Below are 7813 nucleotides of genomic sequence, written 5' to 3' on the forward strand. Positions count from 1 at the left end.
GCCTGCCGATGCAGGGGACGCGGGAGAGTCAGAGAAAGCTCAGCAGTAAGTCTGGGTCAGATATGATCCTGACCTTTGAAGCCCAACATCATGTTGGTATGTTTAACCCTCTTCAAAAGTGTATTCTTAAAAACAAAAAAAAAAAAAAAAAAAAAAAATACAGAAGACTTTAAGAGAAACGAATTATGAGAATAAAAAGTTAAAAAATAAAAAATAAAAAGACAACTCTCCTCTTTCATTAGAATGGATTTCGGATTAGAATGGCCTGCTTGTCCAGTTGCTAAAGTAAGTTAAAGTGGCAAATGTAAAGTAAGCAAGGTTATTCTATGACATTCAGAGTTTTCTGATTATCAGTACAATCTTTTTTTGCAGATCAGTGCGTTTTAGCATTTTATTACAACATTTAGAGTGTACTTAGATCCTTTAATTATCCAGCTTATCTTAAACTCTTAAGGCATGCTTTAGAATACAGATCTTTGGAACAGCTAATCTGAATACCAATGATTTGGTTAGGGTCTTAATTCCTAGAGAAGATAGGTTCATTTGAATTTCCAATTTAGGATATAATTTCATCAGGTTTTGTTTAAAATGTCTTAATTGGTAAAATTTGTGATAATTTGGCTTTGCTGTACTCCCAAATTAAAGAATTTACAAGAGAAGGAAAAGTCAAAGAGATGTGTTCGATATATGAGACAATATTAAAAATCAGTTCATTTTAACAGCAACATTGAGAATTTATAGTATCAGCAAATAACACTTTATTTTTCTCAAATCTGGATTTGATAGATGACTTGGCCACATCTGTTACTCTGCATGAGCACCCCTAACATGAATTCTGTCTTACAGGAAGGGAGCCACAGATTAACTGTACATTTAGAGTGGCTTTATTATGTGTACAGAAAGTTTTACGTAAAAGGATGTTTTACGTCCTTTATAAAGGATGTTTATTTCCTGCAAATGCTAGGAAATTGCCCAAGTGCTCATTAATAAGGAATTGGTTGGGCTTCCCTGGTGGCGCAGTGGTTGAGAGTCTGCCTGCCGATGCAGGGGACACGGGTTCGTGCCCCGGTTCAGGAAGATCCCACATGCCGCGGAGCAGCTGGGCCCGTGAGCCATGGCCGCTGAGCCTGCGCGTCCGGAGCCTGTGCTCCGCAACGGGAGAGGCCACAACAGTGAGAGGCCCGCGTAACACAAAAAAATAAATAAATAAAAATAAGGAACTGGTTAATATAATATAAATCTATAAAATGGAACATTCCATTAAAAATGCAGTAGCTATATATATGTATCTGTGTATACATATATATATATATATATTATACATATAGGTGGTGTAATCCTCAAGACATATTTTTAAGTGAGAAATGAAAGATAGAGAAAAGGCTATACAGAACACTGCTATTTGTGTTTTTAATTAAAAATTTACTTTTCATTTTGAAAAAATTGTATATTTACAAACAGTTGCAAAAATGGCATGAGAATTCCTGTTTATCCTTCACCTAGTTTCCCCCAAAGTTAACACCTTACATGACTGTGGTACAACGATCAAAACTAGGAAATGATCATTGATGCAATTCTATTAACGAATCTGCAGACTTTTTGCAATTTTTTTCAGTTCTTCCACTACTGTCCTTTAGGGTACTTTGATCTGGGGCAGCATCTCCAGTTCATCAGTCTTTGCCTTTCATGACCTTGATCCTTTTGAAAAGCATTCATCACATATTTTGTAGAGTGTTCCTCAGATGGGTCTTTCTAATGTTTTCTTGTGATTTGACTCAGGTTACAATTTTTTTTTGGCCAGAATATTGTAGAAGTGGTGTTGTGTATTTCACTGTTCATATCTGGAGACACCTCTCATTGCTGGAGGTGTCGACTTGATCACTTGGTTAAGGTGGTGTCTTCCAGAATTCTCCATGGTCAAATTATTATATTTTCCTCTTTTATTAATAAGTATCTTATGGGGAGTTAATTTGAGACTGTGTGAATATCCTGTTATTTATCATACTTTTTGTCTACTAATTTGAGCAGCCATTAATGATTTTTGCCTGAAACAATTGTTACTGTGATGTTTCCATTTGTGTTTTTAAAAGTGACGTGTCTGCCTGTGTCTACATAAAATATCTTGGGAATGATATATCTGAAACTGCAAAAAGTGATTAGCTCTGGGGAAGAGAATTGGAGAAGAGGGCAGCTAGACAGCCAACTCAGGGAGATGTTTCACCATGTAACCTTTTATGCAGTATGAATTTACCAGGTTCATATCTTATGAATTGGGTAGGGATAGTGGTAGGATCAAATTTGTTGATTTAAAAAGTAAAATTATCTTTCCTAGTGACACAAGAATACTGTTTGCTATCAAATTGATTTATGATAAAAATTACTGGGAGAGAAGAGAAGTGAAATTCTACTTAAAAAGGATTTTGCTATTTTCTTAAATACAAATTAGAGACTGTTTCATAATATTATTATTTCATAATAATCATAATATTATCTGAAATCATAACTACTTGGGTTTGTGATCCAGAACTGTAGCTAGCTGGTAAATTTTATCCCTAAAATATAAACAGCATTAAAATTTCACTTATTGAAACTTGTGATAGATTTTTAAACTAGGTCTGTATTGTATAATCGTCTTTTGGTGTAAATATTAATTCTAAAGAAACATCAGTTCAGCAACAGAATATGGCACTCCTACTAAGCCATGCTGAGCAAGCGTATTAGAATTTTATTTGTAACGTTCTGATATATTTCTTTTCACAACTAAGAAAAAAAATGCTTTAAAAATTCCAGGTCTTACATTAACTATGATTTCTTATCACAATCATTATTCTAAGAGAAGTTTTGGAACTGTTCAGAAAATTTTAGAAACAGACTCTTCTTGAGCTTTGCTGGTCAAATATGCTACGTCTATGCTACTTGTATAACTGATGGAATACCAGTCTTCCCAGTTTGTGAGCAAAATGGGTAACATTTATATTTGTAACATGGATATCTATGCCTCTCTTCAACAGAGGGCTCCTCTTTTTTTTTTTTTTTTTTTTGCGGTACGCGGGCCTCTCACTGTTGTGGCCCCTCCCATTGCGGGGCACAGGCTCTGGACGCGCAGGCTTAGCGGCCATGGCTCACGAGCCCAGCCGCTCCGCGGCATGTGGGATCTTCCCGGACGGGGGCACAAACCCGTGTTTCCTGCATCGGCAGGCGGACTCTCAACCACTGCGCCACCAGGGAAGCCCAAAGGCTCCTTCTTTAACATGTGAAAGTAAGTAGGAGGCTTGATCTTACAGATTTCTTGAGTTATCCACACAGAAGTCTCTTCAATGCCTTACGTGATTTCCCACCATTCCAAGTTCCTCCATGACCCCCAATGGTAATACTGTTGACTCTTGTTCTCTTCTGTTTCTCTCTTGTCATCCCTGGCTGTGATGATGCTCATCTCACTAAAACCGCTAGAGAGCCATGAGGGGAAAGTGTGAGTGTGTGTGTGTGTGTGTGTGTGTGCACGCACAATTTGTTTCTTTAACCTTCCTGAGACTTGTGTAATAGTTAAAACAGCACTGTCAAATAGATTTTTCTGCAGTGATGTGTATGTTCTGTACAACTGGCACTGCCTGATATGGTAGTCACTAACCATGTGTGACTAACGAACACTTGAACTGTAGCTAGTGCAACTGGGAAAATAAAATTTTAACTTCATTTAATTTTATTAAAATTTAAGTGGTCACACGTGACTAGTGGTTACTGTAGTGAACGGCACAAATTGAAAGCATGGTTTCTGGAATCTGATTGTTGCCAGCTGTGTGATCTTGGGTCAGCCTAATTTTTCTCAGCTGTTGGATGGAGGTAATTATGTACCTACTTCATAGGCTTGGTCTGAGGATTAAATGATATGTGTGGAGCACAATGCTTGCTTTATGAAAAGGGATCAATAATACTTAGCTGCTGTTTATTATACAGATTACCATGGCTCCAATCCTTCTTATTTGCAGGAGTGTTTCATCTTTTTTGAAGATTACCTGCTCTAAGTACTTGTAAGGTTCCCTTTGATGCACAGTGTGGCCAGGAATTAATGCTTTTAATGCTTCGTCGCTACCACCTTGCTGCTGGGGCTGGGAAAGGAAGTTAGTGAATGTTTTTTAGTGAACTGACCCACCTGCAGGTCTTGAAACCTCATTTGCTTCCATGGTTCCCTCTGACCCTAATGTGTCCATGGTGAGAAAAAGGTCATATTCCCCTTCAATATTAGGCCCAGTCAGTAGAATCCCCAAACAAGGGTATTGGGGCCCCAAATGAGCACTTTAATACAACAGCTCTTTCAGTTTATACAGAGACACTTTTCTCCTCTATATAAGATATAGAGGACAACTTTTGACAAGTTCTGGCAGCTGCTGCATACTGTGTCCATGCCACTATGCCCAAGGACTATGAAACCCTCAGCCACCATGGTGAATTTCCACCTGGGATGTCTGTTTTTCTGTCTTCACATTGATGTCCTAACATCCCTGGGGGTAAGCCCTGTGACTTTCAACGGAGTGAATATGGGTCCTAGGCTTTTTACTCCCATGAGACTTCTTATCTCTAAATAATTTAGAGCAAAATGGATTAAGTGGGAGGAGAGACCACACCTAACTCTACCTGGTAGCATCTGAGGCCCAAATGCAAATGGCTCTACTGGGGAAAGATGAAGAGCCTTAGAGCCTTCACGTCCTCTAATATTTGACCTTTCCTGTCTTAGTCCCTGAGAACCTTAGCCCCATTCTTTTGTGATTCCTTAAACTAAGCAGTGAACTTTCCTAAACAATTACCAAAATAGGAGGGTATTCATCTCACAGTAAATTCTTCTTAACTTAGGGATTTATTGATATCTGAATAGATTTTAAGGCAGTCCTAGAGAGAATATTTGCTTTACAGGATAAGTGTGAAATATTTAATATGAATTCACTGTGCTAGCAATAGGAATTCTGTCTGTTCAAAAGATGGAGGTAGATATGTTTCAATCACTTTTTTAAAAAAGTGGTGGTGATATGTTTCCACCTATTGGTTTTGAGGCTTTTCTCTCCAAATGCTTGCTTGAACAAAGAAATAATCAGTAGCTATTATTGTGTATAGAAGGATAAAAAATTCAATCCTTTGTGATATTCAATAGGGAGAAGTGTTTTGAAAATGCATTTTAGTTATAACACAATGAATATATAATGACAATGATTCCCTGATTTTAAGCCTATGGGTTATGTGTGCATTAAACACTATTTCAACAATAAAGTAAGAAATTCAAGAAAATTCTGTTTGTAAAAGACCCATAATAATACAAAAGTGAAGGCTGCTGAAGGAAAAATAATATAAAACATCCTTTCACAACTCATTTACTTTGTAATTTTTAGTTAATGATCCCATATTTTTTGGATTGATTTCTTTTTTCTTTTTAACTCCCTCAGGGGGGGAGTTAAAAGAAATTTTATTTTTTTAAATTAATTTTTATTGTAGTATGGTTGCTTTACAATGTTGTGTTATCCTCCACTGCACAACAAAATGAATCAGCCATACACATACAGATATCCCCTCCCTTTTGGACTTCCCTGCCATTTAGGTTACCACAGTGCATTAGGTAGAGTTCCCTGTGCTATAAAGTATGTTCCCATCAGCTGTCTATATTATACATAGTATCAGTAATGTATATGTGTCAATCCCAGTCTCCCAATTCCTCCCTCCCTACCCCTTTCCCCCTTTGTATCCCTTGGTATATTCTATGTCTCTATTTCTGCTTTGCAAATAAGATCATCTATGCCATTTTTCTAGATTCCACATATATGTGTTATTATACGATATTTGCTTTTCTTTTTCTGATTTACTTCACTCTGTATGACAGTCTCTAGGTCCATACACATTTCTACAAATGGCCTAATTTTGTTCCTTTTTATGGCTGAGTAATATTCCATTGTATATATGTACCACAACTTCTTTATCCATTACTCTGTTGATGGACCTTTAGGTTGCTTCCCTGTCCTGGCTATTGTAAATAGTGCTGCTGTGAACATGGGGGGTGCATGTTTCCTTTTGAATTATGGTATTCTCTGGGTATATGCCCAGTAGTGGGATGGTTGGGTCATACAGTAGTTCTATTTTTAGATTTTTAAGGAACCTCCATATTGTTCTCCATAGTGGCTGTATCAATTTACATTTCCACCAACAGTGTATGAGCATTCCCTTTTCTCCACACCCTCTCCAGCATTTATTCTTTGTAGATTTTTTGATGATGGCCATTTGGACCAGGTGAGGTGATACCTCATTGTAGTTTTGATTTGCATTTCTCTAATAATTAGTGATGTTGAGCATCTTTTCATGTGTTCGTTGGCCATTGGTATGTCTTCTTTGGAGAAATGTCTACTTAGGTCTTCTGCCCATTTTTTGATTGGGTTGTTTGTGTTTTAGATATTGACCTGTATGAGCTGCTTGTATATTTTGGAGATTAGTCCTTTGTCAGTAGCTTTGTTTGCAAATATTTTCTCCCATTCTGAGGGTTGTCTTTTTGTCTTGCTTATGGTTTCCTTTGTTGTGCAAAAGCTTTTAAGTTTAATTAGGTCCCATTTGTTTTTTTAATTTTAATTTTCATTACTCTAGGAGGTCAGTCAAAAAAGATATTTCTGAGATTTATGTCAAAGAGTGATTGGCCTATGTTTTCCTCTGAGAGTTTTATAGTGTCTGGTCTTACATTTAGGTCTTCAATACATTTGGAGTTTATTTTTGCATATGGTGCTAGGGAATGTTCTAATTTCATTCTTTTACATGTAGCTGTCCAGTTTTCCTATCCTCACTTATTGAAGAGGCTGTCTTTTCTCCATTGTATATTCTTGCCTCCTTTGTCATAGATTAGGTGACCATAGGTGCATAGGTTTGGATTGACTTTCTTTTGAAATTTCCTTTATGTATTTTTTATGTTTTGATTTCATGTGTAGTATTCATAATTCTTGGGTATATGAGGAGGAGATTTTATGAACAAAAGTTAATACTACTGTTTCAAGTGAGAAGAACTATTAAAATTTTACAATATTGTTTAATCAAAAAGTGCCTTTAATTACAGAGGAATATATGGTCAAAGCCAGAATATGGATGGTAGAATATTTACTTTGACAAACCTACTGAAACCTGGGGATTATTATTTTTTCTCTACTTTTATTCTAGGACTCCAATTAACATATATTTTACATATTTCTGTATTCTTCCACAGGTTACTGAGGTTCTGTTCATTCTTTTTTCTTTTTTTTAAGGCTGTTTATTTATTTATTAATCAGGAGAATATCGAACAAAAATTTAATAACATGTATACATGGGAGAGACCCAGGAAAAGCCCTCACCTTAAATAGAAGCTCTCACCTGAAATACCATCCTCACCTAAAGACATAAGAGGATTTTGAGGGTAGGGAGTCAGTTATGGATCAGCAATATCAATTTTGTCTGCTATTTTAATGAAATATATGGTTCCATGTGAGTGAATTTTCTATGTAAGTGAAGCACTGATATTTTCTTTAATAAGATTATAAGCTCCTTGAGGACAGAGGCCAAGAATTATTTATTTAAAGTATATTTCCTAGTGTAAGAACTACAATATTAGGCACAAGCTCTTAAAAAATACACCTTTTGATTTCTACATAATTTATTTTTCACAGCCTCATTAAAAGGAGCAGGGTGGGTAGAAGGAATCTTACATGCACGCTCTGGAACACTTATTTGTTTGTGTGCTTTCATCTTCTCATAGACACTTAGCTTTCTGTTTAGTTCACCTCCGTATCCTTGACAACAATCATGTGCCAGTTCAGTG

Source organism: Lipotes vexillifer, unplaced genomic scaffold, assembly GCF_000442215.2.
Source record: "Lipotes vexillifer unplaced genomic scaffold, Lipotes_vexillifer_v1.1 scaffold343, whole genome shotgun sequence".
Classification (NCBI taxonomy): domain Eukaryota; kingdom Metazoa; phylum Chordata; class Mammalia; order Artiodactyla; family Lipotidae; genus Lipotes; species Lipotes vexillifer.